Source organism: Nanorana parkeri, unplaced genomic scaffold (assembly GCF_000935625.1).
Source record: "Nanorana parkeri isolate BGI_ZX_2015 unplaced genomic scaffold, ASM93562v1 scaffold739, whole genome shotgun sequence".
Classification (NCBI taxonomy): Eukaryota; Metazoa; Chordata; class Amphibia; order Anura; family Dicroglossidae; genus Nanorana; species Nanorana parkeri.
This window is the reverse complement of record NW_017307007.1, coordinates 85,450-109,084: the sequence shown is the minus strand read 5'-3', so window position 1 is coordinate 109,084 and position 23,635 is coordinate 85,450. Positions and strand designations below refer to the sequence as shown.

The window sequence follows — 23,635 nt, the reverse complement described above, 5'->3', positions numbered from 1 at the left end:
GCGGGAGGAGCGGGGGGGGGAGGGGGGAACCCAGCCACTCCCCTGTCACGCAGAGAGCCGTGACAGGATCGAGAGGTGAGCGAACCCGGTATGTGTTCGCTCACCTCCCGATCTACTGAGCCGACCTGTGACTATTTCATTGTCACAGGTTGGCTAGAACTACGAGGACGAGTCAAAATCCCTCACCTCATAGTTCTCCTTTAAGCTGGCCATACACCTTACAATTATCTGCAGATTTTCTGTGGTCTGATGGAAAAGGTGCAACAGATTCCTCCATCTACACTTCACTGTGTATGGAGTAATCTCCACCTGGGCCAATCTGTTGCACTTTTTCCATCTGACCATACTTATGCTGGACAGCTTGGTCTGTTTCAAAAAGTAAAAGCCAAAGAAAACTAATGCAGCCACCACATCAAAAGGACTGGTAAACTGCAATATATTACATTTCTGTTTTTGTGTTTAAACATCCTCTCATTTGACCGTGAAAGATATTAACAGTTTTACATAACAATCCTCTAAGGCCCCTTTCGCGGGGTGTCGTTGGTGTCCACCAGAAAAACTGACAGGCGCCCAATGCAAGTCTATCGGTGTCCGTTTACACCTGCTTACCCCCCCGACTCCGGCCAGGTCCAGAGAAACAAACGGATCAGAGATCCATTTCGCCGGTCGAATCGTACCGGATTGGGGGTAATCCGATGTAAACTGACATATGTCCAATTCCCCATAGACAGAGATGGGGTCCTGCACGGACAAGGATGTCACAGCGCATCCTCTCCTGATCAGCCCATGTGACATAGGCCTAAAATGTACACGTTTACTATAGTTATATATGATTAGCCTTACATCCTGGGTTTACAGATGTGACGTGACAGGATACCGAAAATTTGAGCCTCACTGGGTGACAAGATAATGGATTACGGAGGTTCTGAGCAGTAGGGTAAAGGCTCAATCTGTATATGCGATGCACAGTTGTACTTGAAGGGACATAAACAGAAGTCATACAGAAAATGCTGAAGATGCTAGTAGAGTTGCATGATCATAAGCTTATGTCTGTAGCCAGTATGTCCAAAGCAAGAGGCACCTCAAAGGACTTGGGGTACACAGATTACATAAGGAAAGCCTCATAAACCACAAGTGCCCGTTGTAATATTTGGTGTGCTGGTGATATACTTCACTACTTGGATTTGAAGTGGCGCCATCCACCATCACTGCAGCACCCACTTATAAGGGACATACCAGTAAGGAGTGCATAGGGAACCTCTTTGGAAGTTGTAATATTTTGGGCACCCTAGCTATTAGGCATTGCCCAGCCTGGTTTTAGAACAGGTCTCACACTTGTTCACGCAGATATTTAAAGCTCTCGTATATTAAAGACCGTATACACACTTCTATTAAAAGGATACATAAAATATTTGAAATTCCCCTGCCTTTACGATTTAAACTGTAGGTGTGGAAGAGAAAGAAAAAAAAGCTGTATACAAGTATTACTTTGCATTATAGTGAGAACACTCAAAACAATTGTGTACTATGTGTCCTTGTGCTGAGCCTCTGTTGCTCTATACACATTAATGCAGGTCATTGCACATGGTGTGAATGAGCCCTAAGAAGCCTCTTCAGCTTGGGGCAGCCAGTCCTTCTGCAGCCCTGTAATCCACCAGAATAGGCAGATGTATACCTAGTTCTGTATATGGGTAGAACCGATGCATGTCCATTGGTTACTGACTGTGGGAGAATTCCGTGCCCAGTATGGAGCTGTGCATGTGTGTCTATGTCCCAGGTATGGTATGCAATTCATGCTCATCAGGATGGCAGAAGAGATACGGGATTTAGGTTTCAGTTATTCATGAAAATGCAGCATAAAGGACTAGAGCAGCAGCATTGCTGCAATCTTATTAGGAGATCTCAGATTGCCCAATACTTGAATTCCCTGGGTCATAGCTGCAAGTTTAGGCACATCAACCTTTAAACAGCATGCCTGTCAGGCCCAGAAAACCCTCCAGGCTGCATTTTACAACCATATCACATTACCACTAAAAACATCCCTCCTTCAAATCAAGCACCAGATGAATATGAGATCTGTCACACTGGCACGGCTACATTGAGCAAGATTTGTACCTTATAAATAAAACTTAATGTATATATTCTTTCCATTTAAGGATAATGCAAATATAAGCTTAAAAAAAAGGATCAATGTGTCAATGTTTTACAAACTGTTTCTACACACATTTTTTTGTTACGCATACATTAATAACTCACATTTAAAAAGGAGAACTATGACATGAGTGATTTCCACTCACCTCATAGTTCTAGCCGACCTGTGACAATGAGACTGTCACAGGTCTGCCGTGACAGGGGGAGGGGCTGGATTCCCCCCTCCCCGCTCCGATCTGCCAGCGCTGACTGGCGGAACGGACGGGGGAGGGGGCGGGTACAGCTGGCTCTGCCTCTAGATAGGCAGAGCCAGCTGTCACTCACGCAGCTGGGCGGATCCCGTCATCTACGTCGGGATCCGCTCTGGCTGCGGCGTCTCAGTATATCGGGAGCTGTAGCTCGCGGTATACTGAGCTTAGGGTAACGGGAGGACGCTAGTTTGTGAAAAACACTAACCCCATAGTTCTCCTTTAAGCTACTGGGAAAAAATGATGGTTTGTCTTGAAGCACAACCCCAGGCAAAACGCTTTTAGAGCTTTGGACAGAACGGGGAACTTTAGAAGCTCTATCAGGTTTTTGTTGCCATTTCTGTAGCCCATGAGAGATTTTCTTCTACTTCCTGGAGTGCCGTTTCTCTGCAATTTCATTTATATGTGGCATTTAGCTGACTTGGTCCAATAAAATTAATCTAGAAGTGATCTTAATTGACTGGTTATTTCCCTCCCATATGACCCAGATAATGTCCTGTTAGAGCAAGGCTGGACAAATCCCAGGAGCCAGGTCGCCAATGCTCCTTAAAGATTAGAGCACCTAATGCTGGAGGTTGACTGCTAAAGAAAATTCTGCTGGCCCCAGGATTGGACAGACTGCCTCCTGAAATCCATTTTATTTGTCCACCCCTGTGTGTTTCAAACACTATGTTTCTCAACTCCAACAACTTCAACTTTGAGGACCAACTATAGACATGAGATGGTGGTCAGCCAGAGATCCTAAATTGTCCATGTTAGTGCAGCCCAGTGTAGGGGGAAGACAAATTATATGGAGTTCAAGAGCCAGTCTATGCAATCCAGGAGCCACCATTGACAACTACAGAAAACCTCAAAAGTTAGGAGTTGGCTGTAATTTTCAAGGAGCATTGGCTACTTGGCTCCTGGAATTTGTCCATCTCTGGCCTAATGGTAATACATGCACACACAGTCAAGGGGAACTGGTTACCCACACTAGGGGGTACCTATTAAACCCCAGCTTTTATAAGTCAGTACTTACTATTCATCAACAGAACAAAAAGGTCTTGCCTGTCTACCAACTTTCTAGAGCATACCTTAAACCGCTTGTTAGGTTTTAGATGGACCCAATCAGATGCCCAATGCTAGTCTATGGGCAGCGGCCTGTAAATGAACGGGCTTCCATTTCCACCCAACTCCGGGCAGGTCCGGAAACAACAAATGGAACAGGGTTCCATTTCGACAGACATGACCGTACCAGATTGGAGGTAATTTGATATAAAAACGGACACGTGACCATTTACATCCGATTCCCCATAAACCGACATGAGGTCTGGTCAGTTCAGTTTTTTCCTCCATTGCAGGATAGAGGAAAAAAAATTGTATGGACATGGATGCCGAAGCGGTGACATCCGATCTGTACTGCTTCGATCAGGAGGAGATCTGTGCACGGTGCAAAGGGCCATAGGATGCGTAAATGCATCAGCAAAAATAAAAAAGACAGCTTTAAAAGAAAACAGAAATGGAAAACCAAACTGCTCTGCATAACTTCTGGCATCTTCTAAAAGTAGAAGTAAAGCTTTCTTTTTTTATTAAAAAAAGAAAGAACACACAACAGGGTTGTTTGCCCCAATATGCTAGTATGCACAGCCTATTAGCACAATATGGCAGACTTCTACTCCAGAGCTGCGCGGTCTGCTCTCCCCTCCTTAGCTGATGCTGCATCTACTCCTAGTCTTCTAGGTTAGGCGTCTGGCCTCATGACTGTCATGCATGTGCACAGAAAAAAGAAGAAGGTTGCCGACCGGCAGGTAGGACACAGTCTCCTCTGCTTAAAAAAACAAAAACGAAAAACCTGCCTGTCAGCTTCTATTTCTAAATTCACGTTACTTCCGCTTTAATGACAATCCATCCATTTAAGTAAACTGGCCATATAGCTATGTTGAAATTTGTTTGCAGTATGAGAAAGAAGTCCTCAAAAGTTGATCCAAAGCACTCCAGTGATTCACCTATGACTCACAGCTTTACTGGATCCAAGCTCAGACCTGACCCATAAACATGAATTTCATCATTCAGATGAGTACATCTGATTGACTTTAGTCATGATTCCTTATAGAGTTATTCGTCTTCCAAAGCAGCAATGTTATTAGGAGGTTTTCATCGTTTGCAATGTCTTGATGTTTTAGTTATGGCGTATTCTCCATTCCAGGATGAAAGCCGCTGCCTCCTTCTCATATTATGAGAGCGATTCCAATGACTTGCTAAGAGCTATAAAATCTATCATTATAAAAATAAAAAAACGTTACTCAGCCTAGCTTGTAACTTTCCACTCACGCACATATTCTCAAGATAATCATCATAAACAGAGAATTAGAATTGCAAAATCCTTACACACATCAGCAAATAATAACCTGCAACGTATCCATCTGATTTGCAGCACAGCTTCACTCATAATTCCCCAATAAAACAGCCAGGTAGCTAAATATAGAGATACTTCTCAATCAATGGATGGAAATTCACTCAACACAAAATGGTAATACATAGATATTTACCATTTGACTTGTTATTCTGATCTGCCATTGCAATTTAAATACCTCTGCTAGAATACAGAGGCAGGCAGATGACACAATTAGATCCTGGTTAAGCAAATCAGCTTCCAGGCTTCCTACTCAGCCTTTAGGCCCCATTCACACTAAGCGACACTCACCTCGAGCAGGTTTCCTCGCGGCGGGATAGCGTGACGTTCCAGTGACCTTCAATGTCGGGCTGCCTTTAAAAATAAAAAAAGGAAATTCGCACAACGTCTGCAAGAAAAAGGATCCTGCGACATGGAGCTGTACATTAAGACAGCTCCATTGAAAATCATTGGACGGCCACTTCTCGCGCGATATCGCTGGATTTTCCGCTCAGTGTGAATGGGGCCTTAGCTTAATTCATGGAAAACCAATCAGCATTATTACAGCTGGGCATGCACTGGTAGTATTTGCACCACTCTGGAAATGGTGCCGGGATCTGCCCAGCTGCGTGACTGACAGCTGGCTCTGCCTATCTAAAGGCAGAACCACCTGTATCCGCCCCCTCCCCCGTCCGTTCCGCCAGTCGGCGCTGGCAGATCGGAGCAGGGAGGGGGGAATCCAGCCCCTCCCCTGTCACGGCAGAGAGCCGTGACAGGATCGAGAGGTGAACGAACGCCGGTATGTGTTCGCTCACCTCCCGATCTACTGAGCCGACCTGTGACAGTCTCATTGTCACAGGTCGGCTAGAACTATGAGGCGAGTGAAAAGCACTCACCTCATAGTTCTCCTTTAACTCTTGCAGTGCGGGGGCAGCCCCACTGAAAGGGGTAAAATATTATTTGCCTGGAGTTCTTCTTTAAGCCAGGACCAGTGTACTTAAAAGCCAACAGCTAGCCAGGCACTAAGGCAGGGGTCTCAAACTCTCAAACCTCCAGCTGTGGTGGAACTTCAAATCCCATGATGCATTGCAAGATTCTCACAGCCACGACTCCCGAAGAGAGATGCATCATGGGATTTGTAGTTTCACCATAGCTGGAGGGCCGGAGGTTTGAGACACCTGCACTATGGCGATTACCACTGGTGATGAGTGGGGGCTTGGTGCCCTATCAGTTCCAGCCCTGCAGCTACACGAAGAGGAAGTCAATTCCCCTAATGCGCCAGGAGGGAGGGTGTCGCTAACAGTTTTGTGCAGGCTTGGGCAAACTCAGGCACACTGGATTCACACCAAGCCCCTGCGCATCACTAATTGCAACGGGTATCAGTGAGCACTGAGGAATCTATCTTAATGAATATATATGGGGCCCACAAGAACCCGCTGGTGTTTCTGTGCAATTTTAATGCACATGAATGCATCAACATTTTCACTTTTTAGCTAAAAGCACACACATATCAGCCCCGATGCTGGCGACGTACACTGTACGTCGTCAGTCACGAAGGGGTTAATGCCGTTTATATGCATCTGGCCTATTTCTGGAAGCTCATTCAAAATGCATCTAAAAGCACTTATGATGCTTCCAACCAACTCAACGTTGGACAGTTATTGCATGCGGGATGAGAAATGGTGTTCTCTACTCTTAAATGTATACGACTAAACCACAAACACATTCATGTGAAACAGTAAAAAAAAAAAAAACACATTTGAATGTATATGTTTTCTAAAATGCCAAAGTGTATAAATACCAAAGAGGTCTGCCCACACGCTGTCTAAATAAACACATTCACACCTGTATTGCTTGGATGTGTGAAGAGTTATTTCATGCAGAATGGAACTCCGACATGTTACATCTGAACAAAAATATCTTCATGTATATACAGCATGTGGCCGCTGTCAACGTTTATTCATGCTTTTAAGTAATACACAAATCAATGTGTGAAACAGCACACAAAGCTCAAGATGATGCCCTAGGAACCGCCACTATATCTGCATAGAAAAAGGGGCTTTTACTTCGCTCTGATCACTTCAAATAGAATATTTGTAGTTACAAATAAGTGAAAGCATCGTCCACTTTACAATAACATGTATAAATAAACCCACATAAAAGAGAGTATTTTACATTTTTAAATTGAAGCCTGCAGAGCATTGCAACAGAGATCAGTGCATAGAAGGCGCAAGTCATAAGCTCCTACATTGTGCACCTCCAATCCTTGGTCTGTATGAAGGTATGGACCTTCCATTATAGGGCCGGAGGATGTAAACAATGGACTACAGTTATGGTGATTTCACTGCACTTGTGGTGCTCCATTGAGATCTGTGAGGGAGTTGTAATCTCTCAAATGTGTAAGATTTCATGCTGCAATAGATTTGCAATGTCTGCTTCTTATATATTCTATCACAGCCTTTATTAACAAGGGTGCCGTAGCACCCTGGGGTGTCTTCTGCCTTACTCATGGGTGCCTCGAGATTTTGTGATAAGACTGTGATGTGAAGGGGGGTTATTGATGTAAAGGGGGACTCTCATGTGAAAGCAAGAAATAAGGGAGGACTAACTTAAAGAGGAGATCTCATTTATTTGTATCTATTTAGGGCAATTTATCAAAACTGGAGCAGAAAAAAAACTGGAGCAGTTGCCTATGGCAACCAATCAGCTTCTCTATTCAGTTAAGATTTGAAAATTAAAGAGAGAAGCTGATTGGTTGGTGTGCACAACTGCTCCAGTTTTGATAAATACCCCTCATTATATTTTAGTCTGCGGTGTCTCAAAGTTGTACATGCTTTTAACCACTTGCCGTCCGCCTGTATGGACGTACGGCACTGCAGCATTGGCGGGTTGCCGTCCCCAGACGGCATTTTTTTTTCTGCTCTAGCGGGCACGCACGGGCAGAAAAGACCCGACCAATGCAAACACCCATTACCGGGTGTTTCACATATGACGATCGGCGGCTCCATAGCCCACCCATCGTCTATATGTGCTCGTTTTTTCGGGATTCGCTGCCCCATCTGCGGCCCGGGACCGGCTCGGAGGAAGAGGAAGGGAGATTAGCTCCTTGCTGATCTCCCTTCGGGGCTGTGAATGCAGAAGTGATGTGTATTACATCACTTCCGCATTCACCTGTCAGTCATCTGGCTGCTATAGCCAGAGAAAAGAAGCTGATGAAGCAGATCTCTGCTTCATCAGCTTCTTTTGGGGTCCACAGGTGACATTAGGGGTCCTAGAGACCCCTAATGTCTCCATAAAGAGGACCTGTCAGTGTGCCTTTGCTATTATATAGGGGGATTGTTATCCCCCTATATAATAGCAATAAGTGCAAAAAAATAAAATTTATATCAATAAAAAAAATTTTACAAAATAAGTCACATATAAAAAAGTAAAATAAAATAAGTCACATTTAAAAAAAAAGTGAAAAAAAACCCCCAAAATGTTTAACTCCCCCACGTTTACGCACCTATAAACGTAAATACGCGTCCGGTGCCCCAGCGCGCAAAAACGACAATTGCGCTACACGTTACATATCGCCGCGAACGTTGCAGTGAGAGCAATCATTTAAGGACCATCAATCACTGATAACACTAAACTGGTAAAAGCTTTTAAAGCGTCGCCTATGGCCAATTTTGGGTATTATCGTTTTTTTCAGGTTTCGCGCGCACACGCAATTTTAAGGCTTGACATGTTTGGTGTCTTTTTACCCGACGTGACCCCGTCTTTTATATTTTACCAAAAAATTGAATAATAAATGTTTTATCATTTAATATAGGGGAAAGTTTTTTGTCTTTTTATTTCGGTAATTTTTCCTTAATATAGAAAAAAATAAAACCCCCAGTGGTGAATAAATACCACCAAAAGAAAGCTCTATCTGTCCCCAAAAAAGGGTATAAAATTAATTTCAGTACAGCGTTGCATGATGGAATAAATGTCAGTCAAAGTACCGCAGCGCTGAATACTGAAAAATGGCCCGGATGGGAAGGGGGGTTTAACACCGCGGATGTCAACTGGTTAAAGGCTGCCATGACTGAAAACACTTCACAAACACGGTTCTAGAATACAATTTTTTTTGTTAAAAATTCAGTTCCGATGTACACCACCATCTGATTGTGCAATCTCCCTGAGATATACAAGTGATTATGCAATGTGACAGTGCAGTGTGATTGGTAAATGTCCGGAGATTGTAGAATTGGATTGTAATGTGTGTGGTTAGTTTAGGTGCACGTTACTGTGATTTGGGAAAGTCATATATCGGACAGAAAATCTCAAATCATTGTTACATGTTTATGTTGATATTTTTTACCTATGTACAGGTGAAACTCGAATAATTAGAATATCGTGCAAAAGTAATTGCAGTAAGTGCTGCAAAAGAGGCCCAAACCAAGTACTGAGTACATATGCATGCTTGTACTTTTCAGAGGTCCGATATTGTTCTATGTACAATCCTTGTTTTATTGATTGCATGTAATAATCTACTTTTTTGAGGTTGTGGATTTGGGGTTCTTGGGGTTTTCATGAGCTGTAAGCCATAATCATCACAATTATGAAAAATCACGGCTTGAATGATCTTGCTTTGCATGTAATGAGTCTATCTCATATATTAGTTTCACCTTTTAAAGTTGCATTAGTGAAATAAATGAACTTTGCACGATATTCTAATTATTCGAGTTTCACCTGTATATAAAAACTGTTAAACATCTGGTATAGGATGTACCCATGACACAGGATTCCCAGGGCATTATGGGTTCACACACAGGCTCTGCCTAACCATTGTGACAGAGCCGAAGAGAGGAGAAAGAGCAGTGACTGAATCTCATTCAATGTGTAAATGTTATTACACCCATGACCCAACAAATGTCATTTCATAGCATCACTCACATGGTTTCTGAAATGCTGGCTTGTTTCGTTCTCTGTACCCCTAGTCTTGAAAAAGAGAAATCAGAATTGCTTGTCAAGAACACAAATACAATCTATATGGGGGGGCTACGCTGCCTTTTGGGGTCTTCCTGGAACCTTAACATGGGTCCCTATCGTGCATGTTCTCAGCCTACAACTGAGCGTGATGACATTAAGGTGAAACTCAGGAGTTAAATCTAAAAATACATTCAAGTACCTTAACTATGAACAAAGATGTTTCTTATTTGTGTATCACTCGGCTGTAGATCCTCAAATCATCTCTGAATTGGTGCTGACACTGTCCTTCCTTCTGGAGGGTGGCTACTTTTATTCCCCATGGTCCCTGTGTGTGTTGTGAAGTAGCCACCACTCCAAACTCACTCGCGCAATGGACTACAATCTCAATACAAGTTAGTAAACTAAATGTGAGATTGTAATAGCTGGGAGCAAAATACCATCAGCTATAGATGAATACAACAAATCCCAGCAATAGTACATAATAGCTGGTGGTATTCTGTATTGCGCTGTATAATTTATGATTGCTGGGATTTGTAGTCTTCTCTAGCTGGTGGTATTCTGTATTGCGCTGTATAATGTACTATTGCTGGGATTTGTAGTCCTCATAGCTGCTGATATTCTGCATTGCGCTGTATAATGTACTATTGCTGGGATTTGTATTCCTCTATAGCTGGTGGTATTCTGCATTGCGCGGTATAATTTTACACACCACACTTTTTTTTTATTACTTCCACCGCTCCAAGCTTGCTCCCGTGATGGACTACAATCTCAATACAAACTAGTAGTCCATCACTGGAGCCATTTTTTTTTTTAGCCGATTAATCGAGCTTCATAATCGGTTAACTAATCAATTTTTAAAATAATCTTTAACTGCAGCCCTGTATATGTCAATTACAAGGTCTGCCACAGGATTTTATTAGGCCCACCAGTCCCGAGCTTTGTTCCGTGGCTAGCCCGCAATCAAGCAGAAAAAACTTGGAGCGGCAATTCAGCCAGCTGCCCTCTGAGGACCCCGCACCACCCTCCTCACCTCTGTTTCTGGTCCCCATTTTGATGGACAGGGACTGCTGACACTTGTAGTGCCCTTGCACAGGACAGTCATATCATCATCATCATATGACAGTCCTGGTGTCCTGTGTGTGAGGGCATTACAAGTGTCAGCAGTCCCTCTCCATTATATGACAGTCCTGGTGTCCTGTGTGTGAGGGCATTACAAGTACCAGCATCCCCAGTCCATTGAATGTATTTCTTCTTTACGGCTGGCCCCTGATTCTATTCACAACCATTGGCATTGCTCTTAGTACGTTTGGATATGACACCCCTACCTTAGAGGTAAGATTAGACATCTACCTATAATCTTTGCGGATAGAGTAGTAACGGGCCAAACATTTCTATCTTTATTGCCGTCTGAGCTCTGTTAGGCACAAAGTTGCAAAAACTGGCAAACGTTTTGAATATTAACAAGGTCCCCTGACCTCCACATCAGCATGCTGGCTGTCATCCTCACAGCAAGTGGACAAGTAAGCGTGTGGCCCCCCCCCCATATATGATACAGCATCCTATACTAAAGATGTACAACAATATTTCCATTTCCTAAGGCCTCATTCACACTGCCGCGCATATACGCGCGTACGTATTGTACCATATGCAAATAAATGGCTCCATACACACAGCCGCGCATATACATGCACAAAAACAGAATGGAACAGAGATGCGTCCGGGCAGCGTATCTCTGTATGTACGTGCGTACATGCGTACAGCGCATTGAAATTCCAATACGAGTGAGGCATTCTGGGATTGCATATAGTGCACGCATATACGCGCATAGCCGCTCGTATATACGTGCAAAGACGCACGTATATACGCGCAAAGACGCAAAGACGCAATATACAATTTTGCTTGCGTTGTGTGCATGAGGCCTTATAACTAAACTGAGGAATGGTAACCTCTCAGAATCCCAACAGAAAAAAAACAATGCGTCCACTACATCCAAGCAGCAATAAATTAAAATGTTGTTCTTGGGTTTAGATACACATTAAAGTTACAGTCCACCATCAGGGGGGGGAAAAGATGCACCCACACTGATAAAAGGAAAAAAAAAAAAGGTGCATCTATTCATTGTTTTGCATTGAGGCCTGAAGAGTACTGCAAGCGTGATCTGTGCACCGGAGCAATGCAATGTTTACATCCCAGCCCCAGGTCTGTACATATTTACCATTATGAGATCAGAGGAAGTAAACTATGGACTACAAGGGTAGAGACGTCGTCATCACACTCCTGCTCCATTGTGATCTACGAGTCCTTGCGCGGTCCGATGGGACTTGTAGCCTTCGATTTACAGATGTTGGGAATGGGTGATGTGACTGTTAGCGGAGCCATGCAATGCCACACTGAATTCAATAGAAAACAATGCTGCAGGGAGACTCACCCCACTGTTCAGGAATGTGACCATGTTTCATATTATTACACCAGGGGTGAACAAATTCATAGGCATTCAGGATCCTGTCCGTCCAATCCAAGAGTAAACAAGATTTTATAGGAGCCAGCGCCACTGACAACAACTAGAGGAAACGTCAAATGTTAGGAGCCAGCTGTCATTTTTAAGGAGCATTGGCTGGATTTGTCCAGCCTTAAAAGGAGAATTATGAGGCGAGTGATTTTCACTCAGCCTCATAATCTGAGCCGACCTGTGACAATGAAAATGTCACAGGTTGGCTCAGTAGATCGGGAAGTGAGCGAACGCCGAACACATACTGGCGCTCGCTCACTTCTCGATCTATCCGTGCAGAGGATTCCCCCCTCCCCTGTCCGATCCTCCAGCGCTGACTGGCAGAACGGACGGGGGAGGGGGCGGGTACAGCTGGCTCTGCCTCTAGATAGGCAGAGCCAGCTGTCACTCACGCAGCTGAGTGGATCTCCACAGTAATGTCGGGATCGGTTCCGGCGTCTCAGAATACCACCAGCTGTAGCTCGCGGTATACTGAGCCTAGGGTGACGGGAGGACGCTAGTTTGTGTCCTCCTGTTACCTTAAGGAGAACTATGGGGAAAAGCACTGACCCCATAGTTCTCCTTTAAGTTACACTTTAATATGCATATTACACAAAACATGGTCAGAAAGGTGGACTGTTCCTTTAAGTAATGACAAAGTTACAGCCAAATAAACAGCAATGTAAAATCTGCTCTGTCCATATGGGGGTACAGGCGCGAGAGCTGAACTAGTTAATAACCTGGCTTCTCTCCAAGTCCTGGTTTACACTGAGCGTTTTGTAGCGCTTTTACTGCCCTAAAAAATGCTCAAAAAATCCCATTCATTTCTATGGCCCTGTTCACATCTGAGCGTTTTGTCGCCATACGTTAAACGCCCATCGCTGGGAAAAAAAAAAAAAGAGCTTTTTTTGGCATATTACAGCTCGTTTTGGCCCCATAGACTCAAAATGAAAACGCACACTTGCTGTATTTTTTTCACACAATTAACGCGTCTGCCCATTAACATCAATGAGCTAGAATCTAATCATAAAAACGCACGGCCTGATTTATGTGCATAAACCGTGCAAAACATGCATCAAAAACGCACATAGAAATGTGTTGTCTAGGTGTGAACCCAGCCTAAAAGCCACCATACACATCACCATCCGACCATACAATCTCCGTACAATATGCCAAAACTATGTAATACGAGGCCCAGCACAATCTAGTCGCTATGTACCAAATCAGGGAGCTGCATGCAATACATAGCTGTTGCTGGATCTAAAGAAGTTTGTACAGATTGTAATGTGCGGTAAGCTTATGGGTCACTACACACATTACAATCTTACCATACAATTGCTGCACAATCAACTTCGGACTTACCAAATCTATGTAATATGACGGCCTCCATAGTGACACGAAACTCAGGGAGTTAAATCTTAATACATTTAGGTACCCGATTAACAAAAATGTATCTTGTGTATCACTCGGCTGTAGATCCTCCAATCATCTCTGAGTTGGTGCTGACACTGTCCTTCCTTCTGGAGGGTGGCTGCTTTTGTTCCCCATGGTCCGTGTGTGTGTTGTAAAGTAGTCACCACTCCAAGCTCAGTCCTGTGATGGACCACAATCTCAATACAGATTAGTAAACTAAACGTTAGATTGCAGTCCATCACAGGAGTGATCTTGGAGCGGTGACTACTTTATAAACACACACACAGGGAGCATGGGGAATAAATGTAGCCACCCTCCAGAAGGAAGGACAGTGTCAGCACCAATTCAGAGATGATTTGAGGGTCTACAGCCGAGCGATACACAAATAGGGTACTTGAATGCATTTTTAAGATTTACCGCCTGAGTTTGGCGTCACTTGCATGTATCCAGTCAATCTGTATGGGATCAGGCCGGTCCGTCTACTACCTAGTTGATTGCAGATGTAAAGGAGATTGTACAATCAGGCTGTAACATGTGTGATGATATTATGGAAGATCGTAGTGTGTCATGATTTAAAAGTGGTGTGTCATGATTTTATTGTAACCTTGGGAATGCAGTGATTCCACATCTGAAGCTGCCAATAGTGGGTAAAGGCCAGACACACAATCTGTGCGTGTATTGCAGTGTATGAGACCCACACATACACAATCAGATCCCTTTCGATATGTCAACATGATTCAGGAACACAAGACTGTACGTGACACCCCCAAATCTGTTTACCAGCCAGAGATCCGCTCTGTCGGGGTGCCAACACACCGCTCACTGGGTGACAATGTGGGGACAGAGGTAGCTGCAACAAATGGTTAAGGGTCACAGATGTAAATAACCCCCTCCCCCACCTCCTCGCCCACCCGATCTTAGCAGCCCTTGCTCGGCCACAAACGTCCTCTTACCGATGACGATCAGAGCTCCGAGGCCTGCCACATTACCGCGTCTGCTATAACCGGGGCCGATCCAAAACCCCGGCGGCTTCCTTCCCCACCCAAAGGGGCCGATGGCGAAGCTTTCCCCTGGAGGTGGGGGGATGGGTTGCTTCCAAACGTTTCCCAGCTCCGATCACACGCAGCGCTCTAACCTCCGAGCGGATACCGAAGGGGGAAGGAGGAGGAGGCGGCACCGATGCTCGAGCAATCACCCCCCAAGCCTCTTCTCCGCCACCCGTCCCGGCCGAGCTAAGAGTCCTCCTCGGCCAGAATTACACCTCTCCCTATATCTCGCGACACTTTCCTGACACGAAAGGGAAGCGGAAAAGCGACGGTGCTATTGCAGAGGGTGATTAGTGGGTCACGTGGTGCGCTCTGTAACCCTCCGGCGGCCATCTTTGTTTTGGGAATACTGATTCGTATTTGCTGCAGCCGCCCAGTAGCTGATTTCTGGCTACAATCACATTCCTATTCCTGAGTTTAGGTTATCTCAACACAGGAGAAATTATATGAGAATTATAAACAAACTTTATGTTTCCTACATCACTACACAGGTTTACCTACATTTATGTGCTTTTCACGCATTTAGCCACTTAGAAATTCTCATCAGGCCCTAGCCGCAAATAATTCATTTGGTAAATGCAGTTTAACTGAAATGCAGGTAAACTCACAGTTTAAGGACTCATTTACACTATAGCGATGACTTTTCAAGCAACCGAACAACGCAAGCCACCGCAAGGGCACATAGGAAACAATGGTCTCCCGCTCATAATACAATGTGGGAGTAAAGTCTGGTGTGCTGCGAGAAATTGCAGGCATGCTGCATTTTTTGGAACGCACTGCACAGCAGCGCAATACACTCTTTTGTGTCCGTTTAATAAACCGTGATAAAGTCAGCTTTATCACAGGCTGTCTCTTTTGAATATATCACAGTGTTATTTTATCATTTCTCAAGAAAAGTTTGAGTCTGTTTAAGTGGCCAATTTATCACAGTGATAGGCGGTGATAGCAGCAGTGATATGAGGAGAAAAGAGCGAGGAAGACTTTAAAGGAAAGCACACAGGAATTCCTGGGAGGAAACCTGTAAACCCAACCTGAGATAAACGTAATTTCAGGGAGGTGCCCATCTCATTTCGGGAAGATGTCCTCTGACCCCCCCCCAATCCGCAGGGTGGGGAGAGTACCCCCCTGAAATGATGGCAGATAACAAAGACGATATTGCTTCCTGTGCTATCGGCTGGTGTTTTTTTTTACAGGGTAATTCACAAAACGGTGAAGAGTTTGGAGAAGGCAGGAGAAGTGAACAATCTAGGACAACATAGCTGAACTGGAAAGTGAACTGAACTGAATTGGAGAATTTTTCCAAATCAGCTATTTTGGCCTTTGTTCACTTCTCCTGCCTACTTCAAACTCTTCACCCTTTTGTGAATAACCCTGTTAGTATTCGGAAGGCTGCTGCCATCGGAATAAAATAAAAAACCAGCATAGGAATGAATAGCTAGATTGCTATTGGCTATTTCAATTTGCAGTAGCAAGCTGGCTATTGCACCCACCCTCTGCTGCTGTCAATCAGCAGAGGAGGACCTGATGGAGAACTTCTGATTGACAGCAGCAGTGAGCTGGTGCAATAGCTAGTCTGCTATTAGCTATTGCAAATTGAAATAGCCAATAGAAGCCTAGCTATTCATTCCTATTTTGTTGTTTTTTTTCTCTGACTGACGGGGGCCGATGGCCCCAATGTCAGAAAGGAAAAAAAAAAAACAGCAGAGAAAGGTTTACTCTGCTGGATAGAGCCAAGTAAACCTATCTAATAGGCAGCCGCTATCTAATAGCGGAAGACTCCTGGAACTTCCAGGAGAGTTGGAATGTCTGTGATCCTGATAGACAGGGTCATAGGTTATTTCTCCAACATATGTCAATAAACAATAAAAACACACAGAACTCCCTACATTATTTTTTTTTGTATTATAGAATGCCCTCTACAAATGAATTCTATATTATTATAATAAAGCTTATGAGGGGCTTCTTTGTTTTGCACAGTAAAAATATATGATCTCTCTTTTTTTTTTTCATTGCAAAAACAATTTTGTATTAACCTCTGCGGCCATAAAACTAAGGGCTCGCTGACACCAGGTGCATTGAATTGCATTGTTTAGCTAGATCACCACAGGCTCAATGCAAGAATGCTGAAAAAACAACTGTCCTCTATGTACCCTTTTCACACCATACAAGTGTGTTGATGTATTGCAGCATGTCTGCATGTTTATGCAACCCAACGCACAACAACACATACACATGGCAGCATGTTGCATAGATTTGAATGAAGGTTTTTTTGTTATTTGGGCTTATTCGCACCATGTTCAAGGCAGGCTCACCACAAGTACAGACAGAAAACAATTGTATTCTGTGTGTCCTGTTCACACCATAACACTGCGTTGATATGTGTAAAAATGCAACATTTCTGCATTTTTGCACCTCACTGCATTCCACCACAATGCACTGTGGTGCAGAGTTAAATGAAGTGTCATTTTGTGTCACTTCAATAAAGTTTAAATTAAAAGTAAACAGTGTGATGCGTTGTAACACATCACACCAATCCCCACCAGTATAAACACATTTTAGTGTGCGGGCTTGTGTGAACGAGCACTGCGATGGGTTGTTACAATGCATTTTAAATGCACAATGCACACCAGTGCACATGCATATTAGATGCACCATAATGCTCATTCTCTAGTGTGAGGCCTCGTTCACACCTGAGCTTAGTCGCATTTGTACGCATTTGTACGTGTTTGTGTGTGTTTATTTTTCCCGTTTGCCATGTGTCCCCAATAATTTTAACAAACGCACCTCCTCCCCGCCTCACGCTTGCTGCTGCCAGACCCGCCCGCATCCACGCACCATATGCCGCACCTCCTCCCCGCCTCGCGCTTGCCGCTGCCAGACCCGCCCGCATCCACGCTCCACACGCTGCACCTCCTCCCCGCCTCACGCTTGCCACTGCCAAGATGTCGGAAGCCGAGAGGAGTGACTCTCCGATGGAGCTTCTGTGCCAGCAAATAGCCTCCCTCACTCAAGTGGTGACGAGTTTGCAAGAAGGATTCTTTCAACTTGAAGGACGCACGACAACCATGGCATCTTCAATGCATACTCCCCAGGTGGCCGAACCGGCAGTCTCCGCACCAGCACCCGACGTCTCTACTTCCTCGTCTCCTGAACCCCGGGTGCCCACTCCAGAGCGGTTCACGGGAGACCGCACAAAATTCCGTGCGTTTAGAAACACCTGTCATTTATATTTTGCCTTACTACCAAGAACATTTACGTCCGAAGTGACTAAAGTGGGGTTTGTCATCTCGCTACTCTCTAGAGAACCCCAATCATGGGCACATCACCTTCTGGAGAAAGAGAGTTCCGTGTTGAACTCCTTAAATTCCTTTTTTGAAGCCATTACCCAGTTATATGTTGACCCCCAGCGCTCTGCAACGGCTGAAGCAGTCCTTCACTCCTTACAACAGGGCAATCGGCCTGTCGAGTACTTCGTTGCGGAATTTGGAAATGGGGGTCCGACACCAATTGGAACGATTCGGCCCTGCGTCATCAGTTCCGTTTGGGATTGTCAGAAACATTCAAGGATGAACTGGCTCATGTGGAGGTTCCTGAGACTCTGGAAGAACTTATCCATGCCTCCATTAAACTTGATAGACGTTTTCAGGAAAGACGCATGGAGAGATCTGGGAACAACCGTTCGGCATGGGGTAATCCACGCATGCTGTTTGTACCTGCCTATTCCAGGGCGGAGATGCCCACTGAGCCCTCACCTTCAGAAGAGGAACCGATGCAACTAGGGCTGGTGCGAGCCCCCCTGTCTTCTGAGGAGAGACAACGCCGACACCGCAATAACCTGTGCCTATATTGCGGGGAGCCTGGCCATTTCTTACGTGATTGCCCAGTTCGCCCAAGTAAGTCCTTCTCTTCCATCGGTACTCCTGGGTGTGGCATTAGAAATAGACTGTCTCACATCACTCTTCCACTCTCCTTACAGCTGGCAGGAGGAAACGTCCAGGTGACGGCCATTATTTACTCGGGTGCATGCAGCTACTTCTTGGACTACTCTTTCGCCCTACAGCACCAAATTCCTCTACAGGCCAAGTCACAGCTTCTTGTTATCCAGCTGGCGAATGGGTCGCATCCAAACTCGGGTCCAATTACCCAGGAGACCCTTCCCTTGCTTACCTCGACCTCCTTAGGTCACCAGGAGTATCTTGGTCTGACGTGATTTATTTACCTCTGTTTCCAGTAATTCTGGGTGTCCCATGGCTACAGGCACACAACCCATGCATTGACTGGATCTCAGGAACAGTTACATTTTCTTCCCACTACTGTGGTCTACATTGTACTCCCTCAGGGGCTCTCTTGGAAATACAATCAGATGTCTCTATTTCTTCTGTGGTTCCGCCAGCGTATCATGATTTCCTCAATGTCTTCGATAAAGGACAAGCAGATATCCTTCCCCCTCATCACCCCTGTGACTGTCCTATCGAATTTTTGACAGGAGCCGCAATTCCGTTTGGCCGGGTGTACCCCCTGTCTGAACCTGAACTACAAACCCTGCGGGAGTATATTGAGGAGAACTTACATAAGGGGTTTATCCGGCCTTCCACATCTCCGGCCGGGGCTGGAATATTTTTTGTTGAAAAAAAGGATTGCATGCTTAGACCGTGTATTGATTATCGTGCCCTCAACAAAATTACTATTAAGAACAGGTATCCTTTACCGCTTGTTCCTGAGCTTTTTCAGCGCTTTAGATCCGCTACGGTATTTTCCAAGTTGGACTTGCGTGGAGCCTACAATCTGGTGAGAATCCGTGAGGGAGATGAATGGAAGACGGCGTTCCGTTCCTGTTTTGGGCACTTTGAGTACTCAGTAATGCCCTTCGGATAATGTAATGCCCCGGCAACTTTCCAGCAACTGGTCAATGACATGTTCCGGGATTTTTTGGATCTGTTTATGATCGTGTATCTGGACGATGTCCTGATCTTCTCCTCATCTCTGGAATCCCTTCGGGAGCATGTGCGGCTGGTCCTTGTTCGATTACGGGAACACAAACTGTATGTTAAGGCGGAGAAGTAAGACTTTGAAAAGGATACCGTTCACTTTCTGGGGCTCATTATTTCGACTTCCGGAATTTCTATGGACCCACAGAAGGTCTCTGCCATTTTGGATTGGTCTGCCCCCACTAATCATAAGGGGGTGCAGAGGTTTGTGGGATTTGCAAACTTTTATTGCAAATTTATTCGGAACTTCTCTGCCATCATCCAGCCGATTACCTTACTCACCAAACAGGGTGTCCAGTTCCGGTGGTCTACAGCTGCTCAATGTTCTTTTGCCAAACTCAAAGGACTTTTTACCTCTGCTCCTGTCTTACGCCATCCAGACCCGGCGCTGCCATACGTCCTTGAAGTCGATGCCTCTGAAACCGCTGTTGGGGCCATTCTGTCCCATCGTCTGGGGGATAAAGCTCTTCTTCATCCGGTGGCTTTTTTCTCCAGGAAACTCTGCCCGGCGGAGAAGAACTATGATGTCGGGAAGCTTCTTGTAATTAAATTGGCATTGGATGAATGGCGCTATTTGCTAGAGGGCGCTGCCCACCTGGTTCTAATATTTACGGATCATAAGAATCTCGAATACTTGCGAGCAGCCAAGCGGTTGAGGCCTCGACAAGCGCGATGGGCGCTCTTCTTTTCATCTTGGTCAAACAGTCCACGGTCACAAATTGGCTTGCCCCTCTAAAAAGCTTGCCCCGAAGTTTGTGGGACCATTTCCTGTCAAGCGGAGGATCAATCCTGTTGCCTATGAACTTACCTTTCCAGCTTCCTACCCGGATCCACCCCGTTTTTCACGTTTCCCTGCTCAAACCGGCCGTGGTGGACCCTTTTCCCAATCGGGATCCTGGGCCCCCGGCCCCTACCATCGTGGATGGTGGTGAGGAATACGAGGTTGAGTCCCTCCTCGATTGTCGGAGGAGGGGGGGGCGTTTGCAATTCCTTGTCAAATGGAAAGGCTATGGGCCGAGAAGAGAACTCCTGGGAGCCGGAGTCTAATTTGCATACCCCACGGCCCATCCGGAAGGTTTTTTTAGAGCATCCTGAAACCCTTGCCTGGTTGGGCATCCGGAGGCTGCCCATTAGGGGGGGCACTGTAAGACCATGCCTGGCCGCAGAGATACGACTGCGCATAGGCCTGTTCGCCGCATTTGCGGGGAAACGGCAGCTTTTGCGCATGCGCCAACGGCAGCTATTGCGCATGCGCAAACGGCAGCCGGATGCGCAAAGTCGCGCTAACATGGCGCACAGGAAATCACTCACTCTGTCTGGGAATGATCCTATTTAAGCCGGCCCAACTCCCAGAATCATTGCTGAGTGGTCTTTCAGCTTTAGTGTGTGTGTTCCTGTACCTTGCCTGTTGCTGTATTATTGTCGACCCGGATTCCTTGACCTTGCCTGACTGCTGCCTGCCTCCGACTTCTGCTTGTCCCTGCATTCTCCTTTGCCTTCTCCTTTTGTACCTTGCCGCCCGATTGTTGCTAACCCTGGCTTGCCCGACTCCGCTCTGCTCCAGCAGCATCAACACCTGCTTCCTGCTTCACTGAAGACGGGCCTCAAGGACCTGCCCAGGCCCAGTGTCCTGCATCTTCTGGCACCGGTGCTGCCCACTGTTCCCCCACCTCTTGTCTCCACATTCAGGGGGTGTGGAACTCGTGCTGCAAATGAGGCCTCCTCACAACTCGACTCCCCACCAGGTACGTGAGAGCTGTAAAGTTGTGGAACTCACTTCCCACAGGCAGTGGTTTCAGCTGAGTATATGGAATCATTCAAGAACTGTCTAGATACTTTTCTCAGCGAGCAAGATATACAGGGGTACAGGTAATCTTAGTAACTCACACACAACCGGAAGGTTGAACTTGATGGACCTGTGTCTTTATTCAACCCTAACAACTATGTAACATTAGGCGGTAATGAAATTACATAGGGTGTCCCCTCATTGTCTGTAAGTGTATATTTTCATATATCAATTCTAACACGCTAGATAAATTCTCATTAAGTAATTCCATTTTTGTTGAGAAAAAAATCAAACCCTCTGGCTGATCATTGTACATTACCAGGATTTTACCAAACTTTGTTGCAGTTTCCTGTTCTACAGAAATAGCAGTTTGTTTCATTGTGTTCTTTACAAACTGATTCCTTAATGTGAGGGTGTGGGTTTGTTATAATCAGCAGGTAGACTTTCTCTGATGCAATGAGGAAAGGTGCAGTGTTGACATCCCTTTAGTGGTAATTAACTCCAGGGAGTATCTCACCACAAATTGAATTCCTGTTGCCAGAGATGCTTAAAAGTGTACTTAGTGTATCTTAGCGCAGACATCTGGGAAAATCAGTCAGTCAATCACAAAAGGAGGAAGGGACATTTATGAGGGTCACCATATTGTATTGAATTTTTTCAACAGTTTCAGAAAATGACAGCGGCTGCAGTTTAAAATGGAAAGATGCTTTATAATAACATTAAATTCCTGTGGAAACAAAAAGAGCACTTTCACAGTTATTTGCACTCTTTATTATGCATGGCAATTTAGCAGATTTATGGAGAACTTACCTGCAATTGTATTAATCTTTTCATTCCTCAATGTTAGATCAAGTCACTAACTGAATGTCACAGCTACTTACCTACCACGTTCCAGCACCTCCTCTGTCTCCAGTGGCTGTGAGCACTTTTGGATTTTACCCAGAGTGTCATGGCCGTGTCAAGTGCCTGTTACATCTGTTTAAACTTGAACGTGTTTTTACCGCTCAAGTACGGAGTCCTTTTCAACTACCATAGACTTAGCTGCATCTCCACTGTACATTCAGTCCTGCTGCACCACAGCTACACTTGTGGTCTCTGCCACATTTCCACTACGTTGACAGTCCTGCTGCTCCTCCCACAGATTTAGCAGCATCCTTGCTGCACTCAAAACATCTCAGATACACCTCCAGTCTATGCTTCACCTACAGTTTTGGACTCTGCTGTCACCCCAGCACCCACATCCACTGCTGCAACTACAGTCTGAACTTTCCCTACAACATCACTGCACCCCCTATCTCCAGACTCACCCCTACTTCCAAATGCATTCCCTTGCCCTATGTCTCTCCCATGTTCCATGTCCTTGTTGCCTGGGACCTAGCCTCTCCCACCACTGTGAGTCCCTATTGAGTGACATGGCAGCTAAGCCCCTGTCAGCAAAAGTCCCATACCGCGCATGCGCAGAGAAGAACGAACACGCGCATGCGCAGTACACGTCCTGCCCATGGAAAGACGCGCCAATGGGCGCACCGGAAATGACATACTTGATAGATTCAATGCCCTATTTAAACCCAGCTCACACAACCATTTGTTGCTGGTTTGTCTTTCCAGCTTGTGTGTGTTCCTTGAATCCCGTTTTGCCTGGTCCTGTATACTTCTGAACTCCCTGGATTTTGACTTGTTCCTGCTTTGCCGACCATCCCCGCTTGCTGCCTGCCTTTTCGACCTCGGACTGTTTTCTGGATTCTTCTTCTGCCTGCTCCATTCTGTACTGCATCGGATCTCCTGGCTATTTGACCCCGGCTTGTTGTGACCACGATTATCGGATTTCCCTAAAGCACTCGTGCCACTCCTTGTCTGCCTGGCCTTTGTCCCCAACATCAAAGGCCACAAGACACGACCTCCTCAACCTTCGGTCTCCATACTAGGTACGTGGTAGCCCCAATGCCCATGAGGGGGTCCCTTGCTGAACTCTAGCTACCTCTTGGACTTCAATTGCAGAGAAAGTAGCACCATTAAGGAATGGGCTCTACAAAGCGAGTTGTGAAAGTAAATCTCGGATCACGACACTGAATCACTGCCTGTCCTGGCACTTAAGGATTCAAAGATACAGTATGTCTTTATGTGTTATTTTTGAAGAGACATACATTATGCCCTACAGTTTTCCAAAAAAGGCATCTTTTTCGACAAG

The 23,635-nt window shown here is 45.3% G+C and overlaps 1 protein-coding gene across 3 annotated transcripts in view; it reads right to left on the bottom strand.

Moving 5' to 3' along the window:
• Positions 1–14,954, bottom strand: part of RNF111 (ring finger protein 111) — a 78,060-nt gene extending 63,106 nt beyond the window's left edge. For all 3 annotated transcript variants that reach the window (XM_018564238.1, XM_018564239.1, XM_018564240.1), the window contains exon 1: positions 14,576–14,954. The gene's annotated coding sequence lies outside the window, so the exon portion shown is untranslated. The remainder of the gene's footprint in view (positions 1–14,575) is intronic.
• Positions 14,955–23,635: the final 8,681 nt, after the last annotated feature.